General features: G+C 37.0%; 1 long non-coding RNA gene across 1 annotated transcript in view; it reads left to right on the plus strand.

The window, feature by feature from the left end:
• Nucleotides 1-2,000: 2,000 nt before the first annotated feature.
• The window catches only part of LOC115657513, a 35,090-nt gene continuing 19,539 nt past the window's right edge, over nucleotides 2,001-17,551 (plus strand). The window contains exon 1 of the long non-coding RNA XR_004001992.1: nucleotides 2,001-2,070. This is a non-coding gene — a long non-coding RNA (uncharacterized LOC115657513). The remainder of the gene's footprint in view (nucleotides 2,071-17,551) is intronic.

The following is a 17,551-nucleotide window of genomic DNA, read 5'->3' on the forward strand; positions in this document are numbered from 1 at the left end:
TTTGCAGGATTGGATCTTAGAGTGTGAGCTCTTCAGGGAATAGGTCATGTATTTTATTTGTTCAATAAAGTGGCATAGACATTTGTGGTGCTGCCGATGTAATAATTATAGGAATATTTTAGCTTCTGATCATATGTCAATATGTACATAAAACATTTAGATTAATTGGAAACCACCTAAGACTTTTTTTTGGTAACATATAATATTTTGCATATTCAGTATATGTAGCTGTTTAGCAAACTGCTGAAGGTACCATTTTTGGAATGACTTACAAAATCTGTAATATTTTTTGTGCGACATCTGGTAGATGACAGTTTCATATTATATTGTCTATTCACATGGCTACTGGCTACTTCACTTTCCTAATTAAACTGAGTATCAGAGGGGTAGCCGTGTTAGTCTGTATCCACAAAAACAATGAGGAGTCCAGTGGCACCTTAAAGACTAACAGATTTATTTGGGCATAAGCTTTCGGGAAGAAGTGGGTTTTACTCATGAAAGCTTATGCCCAAATAAATCTGTTAGTCTTTAAGGTGCCACAGGGATCCTCGTTGTTTTAATTAAACTGATGAGATTTAACAGGGTTTTTTTCCCGCTCCCTTATTGCTTCAATAATGAAAGAGGCAGTTTTGTCTCTAAATAAACTGTAATACTGTAACTTGTTTTACTTTATAGTTATAGAGTAAAGCTTACATTGTACTTTCAAAGCAAGGGGAATTTATAGCTGTTTCAGGCCCTGTTTGTCCCAGTAGGTGTCACTGCTGGGACTGCACGGTGGCAACCTCAGACCTTCAGTATATATATTTTTTAAGATGCTTGACAGTGTACATTAAATTAACTAGATGCCTATATGACACCTCTTTCCGCACCCCATCTTTCCCTTGAAAGAGGTATCATTAAGGTAATCTTAGATTAAAATTAGTTTATGATTATGTAAAGATATGTGGAAAATAGGTTCATATATGATGTCATGAAGAAAATACATGCTCGTCCAGTCTTGTTAAAATTCTGCTCTCTCATTTATCCAGTGCATGTAATTTTTTTTAAATAGGAGAGTGAAACATATATATTTTTTGTTGTAATTTGTCACTCAGGTAAAGGACAGGAAAGTAGATTTTGGGTCAGGGCTGATAAATTTTCATGACAGCTGTGGAAGTTTGTTGAACACATATTATCTTTATGGGAGTAATCTTATTTTCATTATTCGATATTATTTTAAAAAAATGTATTATAGCTTACAAGTTTTCAAAAGTTTTTGTAATTGTTTATAATCTGAAATAGTACTGTGTACCATGTGCTGTAGGTGTTGGGCACCTTTTTGAAAACTAGAATGTATTAATAGACTTTAGGGCCAGAAAGGACCATTATAATAATCTAATCTGATCTCCTGCATAGTACAGGTCAAAGAAATTTACTCTGTGATTTCTGATTAAGCCCATAACTTCTGTTTGGGCTATAGTGTATCCTTTAGAAAGATATCCAGTCCTGATTTAAAGACTTCTAGTGATAGAGTCTCTTCCCATCCCAAGGCAAATTGTTCCAATGGTTCATTATGATCACTGTCAAAAATGTGCCCCTTATTTCTGGTCTTAATTTGTCTACCATCAGCTTTCAACCATTCAGATCTTGTTATGCCTTTTTCTGATAGATTAAAGATGGGTCTGTTTAACCCATCATTGTTTAGATAGGAAATTTCAACACTTATGAAAATGGATAATCTCCAGTGAGTTACACCTTCTGTGGCTAGTGGGTTGTTTTGATGCCCATGAGTAAGATTCAGTTCCTGGGTACTTCTACCCTGGCATATGGTTTGCACTACATTTAAAAAAACAAGAAGTCTATGCATTTAATTCTAAATATCTTAATTTTTCATGAACAAAATGTCTCAATCTTCAAATTTTGTTTTTAAAGACGGAAATGCAATCTTATTTTGAGCTATAACTGGTGATACTTTTATTAACACAAAATACATAGTTATTCATAATGTTAAATGCTATTTACAGGAACCCAAATGGAAGATTTTGAAGTTCTCCATCTGTGAGTTGTCACCATGGAACCCTGATTCTCCAGGTTTTCAATAACTTATTTTTCTAGTGCTCTCAATATAAGTTGTTTGAGCTTTGATGTATGTTTTGCTTAAGCTAGGAGAAATACACATATGAAATGCCATATGCATACAAAAATTCCATATTTGAATGGTTTTAAATCCCAAAGTTACATGGGGGTCCTGTGCACAAAGCAAAATGATTACTCATTCATTTTAGTCATATAATCTTAAAGTATCTTAAAATGTCATAGAGGCACATACATCACAGCTGGGATAAACCTTTATAGTCTCCTTACTTTTTTTAAAAAAGCAAATTTATACTGCGTGTGATGGCTTAAGGAAAAAAATCACAATTATTCTGTATTTTACACAATATATTTATCAGTAATCCGTTCTGCATGCAACTTTAAGAAAAAAACTTAGTCATTTTACTACTTGCTGTTCCAAGTCACTTGTAAATAAAAAATTGCACATAGTGAGACTGGCCAGTAGAGGCCTCTCTAGATTTGCTTTATGATGAAGAACTCTTAGAATGTGCCTTGAATCAGAGGGAGTTAGCAAAACTACTTGAAAAGATTCTTTTGCATAGGGGGGAAAAAGATCACTCTTTAATGCCCTTTTAAGTTTCAAGATGTTGATTAATGTTGCCCTTTACATTAATGAAGTTTCAAGTAAAAGAAAACAAATTTAAAATGGATAAATTCTATTGAGAATGCATTAATTAAACAGAGACTTTACCATATGCTGTGGCTGGAGTGCTTGCTGGCCTTTCTGTTGTTGTTACCTGTGTAAAATCCACCCCATCCTCTACATGAATGCCCAAGCTGAATAGCCATTTGAATGAAGGCTTTAGTTTGATTCGCCATACAAGGGGTACTGTGTCACTGTGTTTTCTTTCTAGGAGTCACTAAGTGATTTCTATATCTGTTGTCATGGTGATATAGCAAAGCAGGGGAAAATGGGGGCAACTTCAGGCTTTCTCTACACCCTCTGCACTAAGAACTAAGATGTTGTTAGCAGGCCTATAAAACATTGGGCTTTATCTGGGCCTTCTTTTTGTTCTCTGATTGTCAATAAAACTCATTTTAAGGGTAACAAGGACATCTAAATGTCATCTGTCACAGTGTTAGAGAGATTAAGTTTGTTTAGGAACTTGTGCTGGACAAAAGGCCACTATTTGTTCGGCAGATACAAAGCAGTGTTGGCTATCAGTGCTCTTGATTTAGAAGGAGGCCCCTGGAACATCTAGGAAAGATCAGCTCGGTTGCAGGTGATAGTGAGAGGTCTCTTGATATGACAGTGTTTAAAACAACACCAAAATAAATATGGTTTTGAACTAAAAGCTATTTTATTGGTCGGGGGGGAGGGAAGAGTTCCATATCCTTTGTAGACAGCACATTACTAAAGTAGCCTCCTAGACCTGAGGTAAGAAAACAGCCATTGACAGCCGTTGGCCTGTTTAAAAACATGACACACACACCTGATAGTCCTTGAATGAATGATAAAAGAAGAGAGAAAAGAGGGTTTTTTTCCAGGGAAAATCCAACAATAATAGGTGTTGCATTAACTCAGCATTTACTCAATAATGAGGCTAAATGGAAAGTACAGATTAATGAAGACATTGGTGTTGTTAAAATCAAATCCTGTGGTTCATATGCTTTCCTTAATAATGAACATTGTGGCTATTGTAGAGGAAGAACAGGATTTTTTTTCTATTAATTTGGCACACATCCCAGATCTCATTCAACCAGAACCTATCCAGTGCAAAATGCAACCCATGGCCTTTATGTTCCACAGTCTTTCCATGTTATATTTGTGTTAATCCAGAAAAAAGGCTTTTCTTTTATCAAATTGAAGAAAAGCAAAGGGTGATCTTCAAGCCTAGATATTAATTAAATAACAGACTAGCCATATTCCTCTCAACACAAAGGTTGGTTGAAGAATAAGTACTAAAATATACATGTGATTATCCTTATTTGCACTACCTATTTGTGCACTTTTAATATTTTTGTGCGCCATTAGGAATATAAAGGAATAATGCTTGTGAAAGCTTGGAGGCTTTTTAAAACCTGAAACATACAGTAGAATAGCTAGGTCTTAGACAATTTAATATGTTTTAGTCTCGTTCTGTGAGCTTGCAAAGTTTTGGTACCAAAAGCAGCGTTTGAAGCAGAACTAAACAATGGTTGGCAGAGCTAAGTGATATTTTTCAATATGGTCTCTAGGGAATGTTTGTTTGTAATATGGAAGGAGATTGAATATCTGTCTTGGGTGTATATCTGTTTGTTGATGTTTAAGACTAAATCCTGCAGTACTGACTCCATTGGGAGATCTGCTTGACTATCACTACAAAATCTGCTCCTTAGTGAAGTGATTTTAACTATGTTGTTCAAGTAGCCTTTCCTGGTGGTCTGTAGAGTGAAATATTTTGAAAATCATTTAGTGTGGAACTGGGAGGGAAGAAGTGGCCCACGGGAAAGGACTCTTTCTCTTATCAAGTAGTCTACAAATGAAAGATCTGAAGAAACTCTGCTTTTTAGCCAATTATAGGGGCTAATTCAAATCAACCTGATAATTTGATTCTTCATCTGGATTAAAGCTGGTTTGTGTTGCCAAGTGAATTATAGCATGTGCTCTATATACTGTACAAACTTCTAATCTTTTGCATAGCACAAAATTAAGCAATTTTGTGGAGGTGGAAGTGAAATCACTCCAGAACAAGGTCTAAAATCCTCTTTAAGTGCTGGAAGTAATGTTGTCTCATTTTCTTCTGGAAATGTGACTGTAAAAAATTAAACACGTGTAAGTATTAAAACTAAACATAACATGCTTCTACCTTCAGTTCCTGTACTAACAATTTCCCTGCCTGATAACTTAACATTCAAATACAGATCCTAAGCTACATCTGCTCAAGGGGGTGTGGGGCCTTTGGAGCCATCTTTTGTGAGACCTGGTTTCTCAGACCAGTTTGGGACTGATCTAATTTCTGGTGCACATTAATGTAGCCCAAGGGAATCAGGATAGCCAAATTGCAGCTATGGCTCTAGCCATGTCCTCTTGTCTCTTCCCATGCCCTTGAACCATAGAGATTACAGGGGTGGTTTAGAGTCCCTATGCCACCCAGGGATTCCCCTTACAAAGGAGGAATTCCCATGCAGACAATTAAGGTGGTTTTCTGGCCTCTGTGCTGCCCTATTGGCACAAAAAAAATTAGACCAGGAGGTCAGAATCTGTTCCTTAGTATTCCATATTAGAATCAATTGTCAGACAAACATGCAGCAGGCTTGTGAGAAGGAAGTATGTGGCTTTTTCTTTGCAGACTTTTTTAGTTTATGACCTGCTGCTCTCCTGTTCTTTATTATTGTAGGTATGTGGTCTGCTATTCATTCAGCCATACCAAAGATTCCAGGGTGTTTACAAAGTTAAAAGGTATAGCACAAGCCAGGAACGCCTGAGTTTCCTTTCCTGCTTGGACTCTGATTTACTGTCTGCCTTGAGAAAGTTTCTATACCTCTGTTCCTCAGGTTCTCATCTGTAAAATGGGAATAATAAAGATTACCTGCCTCACAGAGGTATTGTATGCATTAATGGTCACAGGGCACTTTGAACACGTGAAGTGTTCTATAAGGGCTAAGTGGTATTGTTAACAACAGCCCTGATTTGTTTGGTGGTTTTGCATTAAGATTAATTTCCACTGCTATACAGTATCTTCTATCTTTTAAAAACTGCTTCTGACTGTGATGTAAACTAACATATATGATTTCTGGTATTCTGATATTGAATCATTTTTCTATTATTGTAAAGTGTAAATTGTTTCATAATTTTTAAATTAAAAAAAACAAATGGCATTTGAGAGACCCCTTCCTTTGGCCTTGCAGCAGCAATACTGTTGAAGGCCTAACTACTTGTGCAAGTAATCCCATTGACTTTATTGGAAATACTAAGTACTAGTCAGTGTGAGAAAGACTTGCAGGATTAGGCCTCAGTTAGGAAATGGTTTTAATGCCATCTAAAACCTGGCCACCTTCTCTAGCTTCAAACAAGTTCTAGCTGAGTAGTATTAGAGTGCTCAAACTGGGACACTTGGAATAGTTTCAGAGCAGAAAGCTCTCTGTAGAGCCAGATCCTGCAAACTTTATTAAAGTAAAACTTTCAACAGGAATTTTGCATTGGTAAGGTCTGCAGGATCGGGCTATCAATCTTTGAGCTTCCCACATGCTGTTGGGAATAAATAGGCAGAGGTGCCTGGGACTCTTCAGGAGCACAGAACTTCTTCATTAAGGGCAGGATTCAGATACCCTTTCTTACATTGAGAAGTCCCTTATGTCAGTGGGACTAGTTGTGTAATATACTGTTTGAATGGAATCTCAAAGGACGAAATCCTGCCAGTTAGTGAGTGTTTTAAACTCCTCTGGAAATCAGTGGGAGCAGAGGGCTCTAGCCAGTTGGCAGTATTGAAACTTTAATGTTAAGTGGTGAAATTACCTAGGTGTACCTGAGAAACTTGAAAGATTCTTTTACAGCAGCTGTTAAAAAATGAACAGAAGGAGAATGATGAAAATGGCTTCTTCGTGTTTTTTATCTGCTACAGACATTAGATGTGGTTAAGTTTGGTTAAGTGAAACATTTTGTATTGTTGTTTCTGATATTATTCCTACTTCTGATTTAAATAATGACAACAGCAATCAACTAGCTATATACACTAAAGAGAAGACTATAGCTATGGGTCTTTCACTGGGTTAGCAGAGTCTGACGATGTTCATTTATTCCAGTTGTGACTGTATGTGAGATCTGTCCATACGCTCTTTGCAATAAGTTTAACATTCGAATTGCAGAACAATTCGAGTTAAAAAAGTTATTGCCATTTACAGTTAATTCCAACAACTAACGGAGAAAAATCTAGCAAGAAAACAAAAGTGCGTTTTATTATAGTTTTACACCTATTAAGTTATTGTGAATTGCTAAGGTTTATAAAGATCTTTGAAGATGAAAAGCTCTATATAACATTATTGTACTGGCTTGGAGAAAGTGAAAAAAGAAAAAACCTGTTTGTCCTGATATAATCCTTTTAGAAATTTTAGCAAATCCAACTGCTTTCAAGTACTGGAAACATTTTAGAAAGTGCCCCCAGACTGCTGCTGTTGCTCTAGGCTATCTTATCATATACCATAGCATGCATGGAAGCAAAGCTTAACTAAAGTCATTCTAATGAATTTTGAACAGTTACATGGACCTAATTAACTTTAGGTCCTATTTGAAAGGCAACCTGTTCATGCTGCAATATCTAGCAGAAACCCGAGTTGTGTTATCAGCCTACTCTGCATTTTTCATCATCTGAAAGAGGTATGAGTAATGCTTAGTCTATGAACTCCATGCAAGTGTGTGCCTTTTCCATAAGGTGTCTGAATAACATTTTTCAACTTTTGAAAAGAACTGAAAATTTATGTTGTCTTGCTAGCTACCCTTCCAGCTCTAGTTTCTCTGTCTCAAATTTGGTAAGAAAAGTGATTCTTGTCTATAAAAAGCCAGTGTTTTACCAAACTCTTTTGGTATTGGTTCTTTCATCCATTCACAAGAAATTATCTTCCTTTTAGTCTAATACGGTGTACAGAACAGGGATCTCAAAGTCCAGATATCTTTGATTCCTTTAGAACTGTACAAAATTGAGTTGTTTGCAAATCTGATCTTCAGAAGTATTCAGTATCCACAATTCATACTGAAAACATATAATAGGAATTGGACTTTGGATCTGATCCAGCATGCCATCCAGTCCAGTATCTTCTCTCTGACAGTGGCCAGTACTATCTGATTCAGTGGAAGGTCTAAGAACCCTGTAGTCAGCAGATGAGGGATCACCTGCCCCCAATAACAGTTGGAGCATAGTTGAAGCACTGAAACATGAGGCTTCATATCCTTTCCAAAATGTTTGTTATTATTACTTATGATTAGTATGGATATTCCTAATATTCATATAAATATCCAGTCCCTTTATGACTTTTGTTAAGTACTTGGCCTCAACAATGTCTTGTGGCAATGAGTTCCACAGTAGAGATGTTCTGAAGCACAATTAAAAGCCAAAATTTCCTTCAAAATAAAAATTCTGAAAAATGTCAATTTAGGACCATCAAAGCATGTTTTCCTTTATATTATATTACATATGTTATATTTAATATGTAAATAATACAATTAATATCTTAATAGACTATAACATTTGAAACAAAATGAATCAACATGATAGTCAAAAACTTAACTGAAATCAACATGTTGCTATGAAATGTTTTTATTTTGACTAAACTGCATTTTTTGATGGAAAATGATTCAGCTGAAAGCTTTTCGACCAACTGGATTCTACAGTTTAATTACCTATTGTGTGAAATTGTGTGTTTCCGCGTCTCGTTTTGAACATGCCACCCTTTGGTGTTAGTAAATTGCCCTTGTTCCCATACTGTAAGACAGAGAGAACAGAAGTTTGGAACCTTCTGTAGCCCATTCAGTATTTTATATACTTTTATCATCATATACTCGCTTCTTCATCTCCTTTCCAAGTTAAATAATCCCAGTCTTTTTAATCTATCTTCATAGGAAAGTTTTTCTAGACCTTTGATCATTTTTGTCACTTTTTTGAACTTCCCTCTAATTCTGCAACATCCTTCTTGAGATGGTGACCAGTACTGTATGGAGATATACCTATCTCATAAAGCTGGAAGGGACCCAGAAAGGTCATCAGGTCCAGCCCCCTGCCTTCACTAGCAGGACCAAGTACTGATTTTGCCCCCAGTTCCCTCAGTGGCCCCCTTAAGGGACAAACTCACAACCCTGGATTTAGCAGGTCCATGCTCAAACCACTGAGCTATCACAGTATTCCAGCTGAGACAACACCACTGAATTAAATAAGGGCATTTTAAAATTATCCATACTATTCTCCATCCCATTTCTTGTGCAACCTCATATCTTGTTAGCTTTCTTGATACTGTTGAACATTGAGCAGGGAACCTCATTGAGCTGTCTTCAATATCCCTCCAGGTCCCTTTTCAAAGTTGGTGGTTTGTGTTATGCTTTGAACTTCTGATTTGAATAAAATCTCAAACTGAGACTGTCAGAGCCACTGAATTTCACTTGCTTTTGTTCTGAAACCCTAAATTGCCCCAGGTTCATGCAACAGGTTTGTGAACTGTTTGACAAATCTGAGCTGAGGTTTGAGTTTGTAACAAAACTAGGCAAGTTTTTCACATTGTTTTTGATTTTACAACAAAAGCTATGTGTAGTTTGAGTTTATTCCTGTCTCCAGCATCATATTGTTGTATGTACTAGCTTTGTGTTTCATACAGTTCACTTATCTGTAAAATGGGTATAATACTTTTCTATCTCACAGGATGGTATGAAACTTAATTATGGTCAGCCTGTGGCTGCATCATCCACAATCAATTAGGGGACTGCAGAGGAACACCACATTGACATCAGTGCCTTCAGGCAATCTGTCTGCAGAATACACAGGTTTACAGAATATTTCCAGGAGCAGTGGGAGTATGTACACAGGAGCAGCAGCAGCTGTGTCATGTACTTGGGTGCTACTTGTGCTTTCACCATTCCTTGGATCTCTGCAACCTTTGTTGCAGAAGGAGACGGGGATATGGCAGACACAAGAGACATGTTCTTTTGGTTATTTTGAGATACTATGTGGCATGATGCTGTTCCCTTCATAGGTCTAAAACTGTGGGAAAGGGCTGCCCGTGCTGTCCCTGCTCAGCTCCTTGCAAGGGAGGCCAGAATAAATGCTAGGAAAGTGCTTTGTAATTCTTCAGTGAACCTGTAAGGACAAACTGTTATATTAATAACTTTTTTTAATATGATTTGTGCAGTGTGATAAAATGGTGTCTATCCCTGGCTGTTGATGTCTTTTCCATGTACTTAAAAGATAATCTTTAGTAAATGATAAATCCTGCAATCTCACCCCAATGAAATAAAACCAACCAACCAAGAAGATGAACACAAATAATCCACATCCTTTTACTAACCTTGTCTTGCTCCTCCCTCCCCAAAAGCCTGGGAGAATTTGCCATGCACCCTAAAGATGAACAGATTTTACCTTCTTTGGACCTTGTAGATGGAGTATGTTCCAAAATCAAGACTTCTCCCTTTTAGACTGAGTGTCCCTGCTGATCAAGACTTTGGCAATTTCAGACCATAAAAAAGTGGCCTCTTGAACAGATATCAAGCCATTTATGTAAAATCATATGCCAGGGATAACTTCTAACTAAGCCAGATCACGGGCACGTGACATTACAGGTTCTTGTGAGTAAACGTGTGTTTCAGATAAGGCTAACCTTAAATCTTCATCTTGATTTATTAAGTTTGGTGTTGGCTTCAATGGATCTATTCCCATAAGTAAGGACCACTGCTGCTACTTACTATTGTTGATTGTTTCTTTGGATTTATGTAAGGATTCCAGAATCAGACCCTGAGAAATAAAGAGGACCCAGGGCAGATATTCAAACCTGAATAGTATCTTTCAGTTTTCAGGAAGAAACAGCAAAGAAAATGCTCCATATATTGACATTAAGATTATTTTGATTCTCAGCTGAGCACTTCCAAACTTTCTCCATATATCAAAGTACGCAATGTGACTTTTTTGTATTTTGTATCAGGACTACTACCTCATTCAGTCCAATTCCTTCATAAAGGTTCTGCAGACTTTTATTTTAATTTTTTTTGTACTTTCCTTTATAATTTTCAAGAGATCCACTTTCCATATGACTTCTCATTTATTTCAGTGGGAATCCACACTGGCACATCTCTGTGTAGAATGAGGGCATAAGTTTGGCCCGTAGCTATTAAGTATTCTGGGCATTCTAAAGAGTTACACGGCAGTACATATTCTCGACTTTCAGATAGTGAAAAATGTTGAGATTTGAAGCAGGAAAAATTTGAGACTTAAATTATCTTGTTCAATTAACTGGAACATTTTAATTTTTACTAGAGCTGAATGAGCTTGAGTAAATGTGGTGAGTTGGAAGCTCACTTTGTTTAGCAGATATCAAAAATGCCCATAATGTTGCCCAGTTTAATTCACTCTTGCCAAGCTGGAAAACGCATCTTTTATATAAGGTCACTGAACAAAAAAAAAAAGGCCGAATTTTATTTTGATACACAGGCATCACTCTCAGTGACATGAACTTGTGTGCTACATCAATATCATAAAGCAGAATTTGGCACTTAGCAGCAAATACCTACTACCAGATGCAATGCTTACCACTGGGAGTTATTCCCAATGAAGTCAATAACCGTTTCTCCAGTGTTCTAAATGAAATATGTAAAGTCTTGTTCTATGCCTTAGGTTATCTCTTTTTCCTTTTCTGTCTCTTATCAAACACATACAGTACAGTAGTTTGTTCAGTCATGCTCAATAATGTGGATTTTATTTTTTAGCTTTATACCCTGAGCTTAAGGGGGTACATTTTGTGAAGAGTGAGTCAACCACATAAATAGTGGCTGCTATGGAGCTTAAAAGCTACAGGTTTTAAATTAGAAGGTGCTTTTTTGTCAGATAGGTCTCTGTCGTTCTGATACTGTATTAGTAACAAAACACAAGCTTTTCAAATCAGAAAAGAATCTTTAGTCTGACTCTGTCTCACACTTAACTTTGTATTCTTGTCAAATTGGACTATGTTCATCATTAAAAGCAACATCTGTCTGAGGATGTACAAGTGCTTTACAAATATGAAAGGGTCATTGGGAGATTTTTATGGACTAATGTTTAAAAATTAGTTTTCTGATAAAGCATCCTTTCAATAGTAAGCCCTGTTTTTTCTTTTTAAAAAAGTTACTTAAAAAAATTAAAGTTGTATCTGTTCCCCGGAAATTGTTTAGAAAGGTCTTTTGTTGGCTCAAGAACAAACTGCTCAAGCCTATACTCCTTCCTCCTTCACTTTATTTCTGTGCCCAATCATGCTTCCATTTTCAGTTTCAGCTCTTTTGCTACTTGTAATTAGTAAACCCCGTTTTCGAAGTGTGGGGAATAAGGTGCACTTTAAACAAATCAGTAAACTGAGTATACACAAAGTGCTCTAAAATTCAGAGGGAGTGCAAAAATATTCTTTTTTAAATCTCTTTATAATAATCTTATAGGTTTATTGTGACAATTTTTCATTGAATTTTTGTTTGAATTTTTAAATGTATTTGTTTTAACTGTAAGGTCTCCTTTGCCTTAGCTTTTCTGAAAACGTTCATGTGATTTAAATTTTACTAGCATGAATGCTGGAGAAAGATGAAAGAATTTTCACTGGACATGCTTACAGTTATCCAAACAGGGAATAAACACAACAGCCAGTGATTTACCTGAGCAAACACAGCTACCCAATACTTGTTCCATATCTGAGTAGTGAGTATGAAAAATTGGTACTTCCAAAAATCTGTGCACAATCAATGAAACATATTTTTAAATACTTCCAAACAACTAATAAACTCAAGGGAATTGAAGTTTTCCTAAATATCAAATAAATTATTAATTGCAAATTATTTGGTCAATTCTCATTACTTCCACCTCAGATTACCTCCTTGAGGAATTGTTATTTATTTATCTATGTATGGATGAATTAACTGAGAACTTTAACGGAGATGTTAAGGGCCAAATTCTCAGAAGTGGTCTCTACCTTCAGTGCTTTCATTTTTTGGTGCCCAAATCTAGAGATCTAGGTTCTGATTATCAGAGATGCTACATATTTAAGATTCCAGTTGAATTCCATGTGTGCTGCAGGTATTCAGTAACTTTGAAAATCAAATTCTAGGCATCTTAAGTTAGGAAACCAAACCAGAAGCATATAAAACAAAGAGTTCCTTTTATAACTTGTCCAAGGTCACACACGCAGTCAGGGACAAAGCTGGGAAGGAACCCAGAAATTCTGATTGTACATTAAGGTGTCAAACTCACTTCTGTGAAAAGGGACAAAGTCATTTTAATTATAGTCGGGGGGGTCATATTCTACTCTTATTCTTCTGATAACAATAGAAATGTTGCATAAGACATGGAGAAATAATAAGCTATTGTGTAGTAGGAGGTGACCCATTGGAAGTATTACCCTGCATGATTAAAAACATGAACTAAAGCTTGGAGAGATGGTCTCCTGAAGATCTACACCTGTCAGTCCCAAGTGATGGTAGGTGGGATAAAGTGAAGTTGCTAGCAAAGCATACCTACCATGACCCTGCACTTTGCCCTCCTGTCAGTTCACTGACCCTGAGAGCTCTGAAGAAAGCTGTGGAGAAACACCTGAGCAGGCCTTACAAGGGGTAAGATAATGAGATTCATCTTGATTGTGTGCTTGAGACTTGGTCCAGCCTTCCCTCATTTGTGGAGCGCAGGTTAGTGGGTCTCCCTCACACACAAAATGATATTTTTGCTAAGTGAGAAATCACTGGAGCAAGCCAACTGCCATCTAATAGAGTGGGCAAAGACTCCTTCAGTATATTCCTGGGGCATACACCAAACATTATTGTGCAGTCTTCTAAAGCAGATAAAATTATTAAAACCGCCCTGGTAGCCACCTATGATGCTCTGGCTATGGACTGCCATACAAGCCCTAAAACTGTTACACACAAAGGCTCCACAGGAACTCCACAATTGGCATGAGCTCACTGTCTGCCTCTGGCACTATCTGTCAGAACCTTTTCATCTGAAATCAAGGTAAAGAATCTAAATACTAAAGTTAAATACTGCAGGAGAAAGGCACAAACCATCCTTGTAACCCTGGGAAACCTGGATGTTTGTTGATTGAATGACAGTCGGTCAGTCTAAATTATCAACTTCTTATCATGTCAGATGTCACCCAACAAGATGATGGCCACTAAAATGGGAATAACGTGAGAAGTTATAAAGCCTATTATCTCCTGCACAACCCATTTCTTCTACATATCTCTGAAGCTCCAGCAAAATAAACCCAGAATCTCACATGTAAAGTACAACTGGTATACCAGGAGAGAGTGGCCACTCAGAACTCCATTGGGACACCCCACTGAAGTCTCAAAGGAACTTGTCCCAAAAGACCCACTTACCCTCAATTTTGGGGATACATAAGAATGGTCATACTGGATCAGACTCTTTCTAGCCCAATATCCTGTCTTCTGATAGTGGCCAATGCCAGGTGCTTCAGAGGAAATGAACAGAACACTCAAGTGATCCATCCCCGTTGCCCAATCCCAGCTTCTGGCAAACAGAGGCTAGGGACATTGCAGAACATGGTTTTGCATCCCTTTCCCTCCTGGCTAATAGCCGGTGATGGACCTAACCTCTATGAACGTATCTAGTACTTTTTAAAACCCTGTTAGAGTCTTTGCCATCATCTGGCAAAGAGTTCCACAAGTTGTCTGTGCATTGTGTGAAAAAATACTTATTTTTGTTTTGTTTTAAACCTGCTGCCTATTAATTTCATTTGGTGACCTCTAGTTTTTGTGTTATGAGAAGGAGTAAATAACCCTTATTTACTTTCTCCACATCAGTCATTATGTTATAGATCTCTATCATAGCCCCCCTTAGTCATCTCTTTTCCAAGCTGAAAAGTCCCAGTCTTATTAATCTCTCCTCATATGGAAGGTGTTCCATGCCCCTAATCATTTTTGTTTTCTGAATCTTTTCCAATTCCAATATATCTTTTTTGAGATGGGTCAACCAGATCTGCACACAGTATTCAAGATGTGGGCATACCATGGATTTATATAGAGGCAATATGCTATTTTCTGTCTTACTATCTATCCCTTTCCTAATGATTCCCAATATTCTGTTTGATTTTTTTGACTGCTGCTGCAGATTGAGTGGGTATTTTCAAAGAACTAATGATGCCAAGATCTCTTTCTTGAGTAGAAAGAGCTAATTTAGACCCCATCATTTTATATGTATAGTTGAGTTTATGTTTTCTAATGTGCATTACTTTGCATTTATCAACATTGAATTTCATCTGCCATTTTGTTGCCCAGTCATCCAGTTTTTTTACATCCGTTTGTAACTCTTTGCAGTCTGCATTGGACTTAACTATACTGAGTAGTTTTGCATCATACAAATCATCTGTATCCCATCCTGTGGTGACATATACACGGTCAATATGCGGATAGTTGAAATCCCTCATTACTATTGAGTTTTTTATTTTTATAACCTCTCTAATCTCCCTGAGTGTTTCACAGTCACTGTCACCATCCTGGTCAGGGGGTCGGTAGTATATCCCCATCCTTATGGGGCTATGTGGTTGGAATATTCCAACCATTGCACAATATAGCAAACAGCAAAAAGTTTTGCCTGATGTGGCAACCATTCACACAGAGCCTAGCTAATCAGGGAGTGTCTGAAGTTGTTTATAATGGCAGTTGAGTACAGCTTCTGGTTAGGAGGCTTGTAAATAGAATGTTGTCTCTTAATAAAGAAAAAAACCTGAAGACATTATTAGAACATTTCCGCTTTTGTTAAAATGTCTTTTAAATTGCATTTTAATTTCAATATACAGTAATGACCGCATCCTTGATTTCAATATGAACAAGAGCCTGCTCTTTTATACAGATATAGCAGGGGAAAGTAACAAATGAAAGGATGCACTCTGTTGATAGTGATGACAAAAAACAGGAGGGAAATTATCACCATATTTTGAGCTTGACTTTTTCATTAATACTGTAAAAAATTGAACTTAGAATAGATTTTCATTCATACTTTGTTCATGAAATAAGGGGAAAACCCGTATTTCATTATATACAATCAGTGGCTAGTACTAACAGGATGTATTGTAACTAGAAGAGATGGATTGCTGCTCATCATGCTAATTCTGCTTCAAGAAATTGTGAGATGCATCTGGATTGTGAGGCAGAAGACTTTTTTATAGCCAAGAAAGATAGTGAAATAGAGCTGCTGAATGTGTGTGTGTTTAAGGAAGCTAAAATCAATACACTTGATTCAGTGTTGTACATCTGTTTACTATTTAGATTTATTTGCTTTTGGACCGATTCTGCCCCTTTTACTCACATTGAGTGATAAGTGATTCTGTAATTAATCCTACTGAGGTCAGAGGAACTTCTAATGGAGTAAGGAACTAAATCAGCATGCATGAAGGCAGCAGAATCAGGCCCTTTCAAATGTAACTATTTATCTTAATTGGTAATGTCATTACATAGGTACCACAATAAATAATGCTTGCTAGCTATCTAGGCATTTCTAATACAGTCATCACTATCATATGAAGCAAAGCTATGCTTGTTCGCACTTTGATTTTATTCGCATATTATTAAAATACAATTCTCCATAGGTCAATCTGTTTCTCTCTTGTGGTGCATTCTGCAGCGTTCATTTTTTCACGATTGTTCCCAAGGCTTTACGATAGAGTTCTCATACTTTAGCCTGAAATAGGCTGTGTAAAAAAATTATCATTACACAATCATCATTTCTGGCTTAAGAGTCTCCAAAAGACAGATTCTATGCAGTAGTCATTTCATAATGATGGCAGCCATATTACCTCAGCCTGGGCTCTCTTAGCAAAGCAAAGATGGGAGGCCTCCAAAGAACACACCTGGATACCACGGAATGTGGTGTTGATGAATCATTAGGTGGTACTCTTTGAGTCAGCACTGAACTAAAAGCCCAGCATGGTGCTATAGGACACTGATCTGTAGACAGCATTATCTGTAAAATGAGGCTTTGAACATTTGTAGTCACTGAAAATCCAAGGATGCTTTTTCCAGAAACAGATGTGTTTACCCTGAGCATCTGGCCCAATTCCAATTTTTTGGAGAAATTGGTCTTAACTCCCACCTGACAGCTGATGTGTTCTGTTGTTACTTCTCAATGGGTATCACATTCTACCTCTGATGTGGCTATATTTCAATGGTGGGTGCAGCACATCTTTTAAAAGCAGCAAAGAATCCTGTGGCACCTTATAGACTAACAGACGTTTTGGAGCATGAGCTTTCGTGGGTGAATACCCACTTCCTCAGATGCATGTGGGAAGTGGGTATTCACCCACGAAAGCTCATGCTCCAAAACGTCTGTTAGTCTATAAGGTGCCACAGGATTCTTTGCTGCTTTTACAGATCCAGACTAACACGGCTACCCTCTGATACTTGACACATCTTTTAAGATGCCTTGGGTTCCTTCTTAATTAAAAGTTCTCTATAAATGTATAATGTAGTATTTATTATTATACTTTTCATCTTATAATTCAATTTGTGATCAACAGAATTCAGAATTTAAATTAATTGCATTTTGAATTTGCCTACCCTTTAGCTATATCACTGCCTTCTACATGGCGGAATGTGGGCCCTGCTCAGGTTTATGAGATTATCATTCCTTTGTTGCTGTATATAAACCCTTTTAGTGGCCTAGGCAATGGATATTGTCCTTCAGCTCAAGTGATCAGATCTTATGTGTTAGAAGTAGATGACCATTAGTTCTAACCTCAGTATGGAAAACCTGTATGACCATGGAACTGTCCCACTAAAGTGTATCAGAGAGCCAATGGGAAATTGAAATGTATATAC

This window comes from Gopherus evgoodei, chromosome 9 (genome assembly GCF_007399415.2).
Source record: "Gopherus evgoodei ecotype Sinaloan lineage chromosome 9, rGopEvg1_v1.p, whole genome shotgun sequence".
In the NCBI taxonomy this organism is placed as follows: domain Eukaryota; kingdom Metazoa; phylum Chordata; order Testudines; family Testudinidae; genus Gopherus; species Gopherus evgoodei.